Consider the following 402-nt stretch of genomic DNA (forward strand, 5'->3'; position numbering starts at 1 on the left):
GAGACAGGGAAAGGAAAACGGGGAGAAAGTACGGCTCCCGCCGCCTCCCAGCCTTCTGCCTGGATCTCCCTGCATGAGACAGCGCTGCAAGCGGATCCTGACCGGGGGCAGGGGGGGGAGAGAGGAGGAGGAGGACGGACAGAAGGAGGGAGGGAGAAAGGGAGGGAGGGAAGGAGGGACGAACGGGAGCCTCTCTCCTTCCCTGGGCTGTTTTTTTCAGTTTCCTGTCTCGCATTGTGCTCACAGCGGATATGTGCTGCGCCTACAGGTGTGTCCCCTCCTCGCAGCTTTTCCCCGGCTCCCAAGCGTAGGCTCCGGCTGTCGGGGGGCGGCGGCGGATCGTGACCGCCATGTGATGATTATTTCTCTTGGGGCGCTTTCTCTCTCCTCTCGCTCTCTGCC

The 402-nt window shown here is 62.4% G+C and overlaps 1 protein-coding gene across 2 annotated transcripts in view; it reads left to right on the top strand.

Annotated features, from left to right (window-relative positions):
* The first annotated feature begins 182 nt into the window (after positions 1–182).
* Positions 183–402, top strand: part of PLXNB2 (plexin B2) — a 251,506-nt gene continuing 251,286 nt past the window's right edge. For both annotated transcript variants that reach the window (XM_031056904.1, XM_005420917.2), the window contains exon 1: positions 183–268. The gene's annotated coding sequence lies outside the window, so the exon portion shown is untranslated. The remainder of the gene's footprint in view (positions 269–402) is intronic.

Source organism: Geospiza fortis, unplaced genomic scaffold (assembly GCF_000277835.1).
Source record: "Geospiza fortis unplaced genomic scaffold, GeoFor_1.0 scaffold195, whole genome shotgun sequence".
Classification (NCBI taxonomy): Eukaryota; Metazoa; Chordata; class Aves; order Passeriformes; family Thraupidae; genus Geospiza; species Geospiza fortis.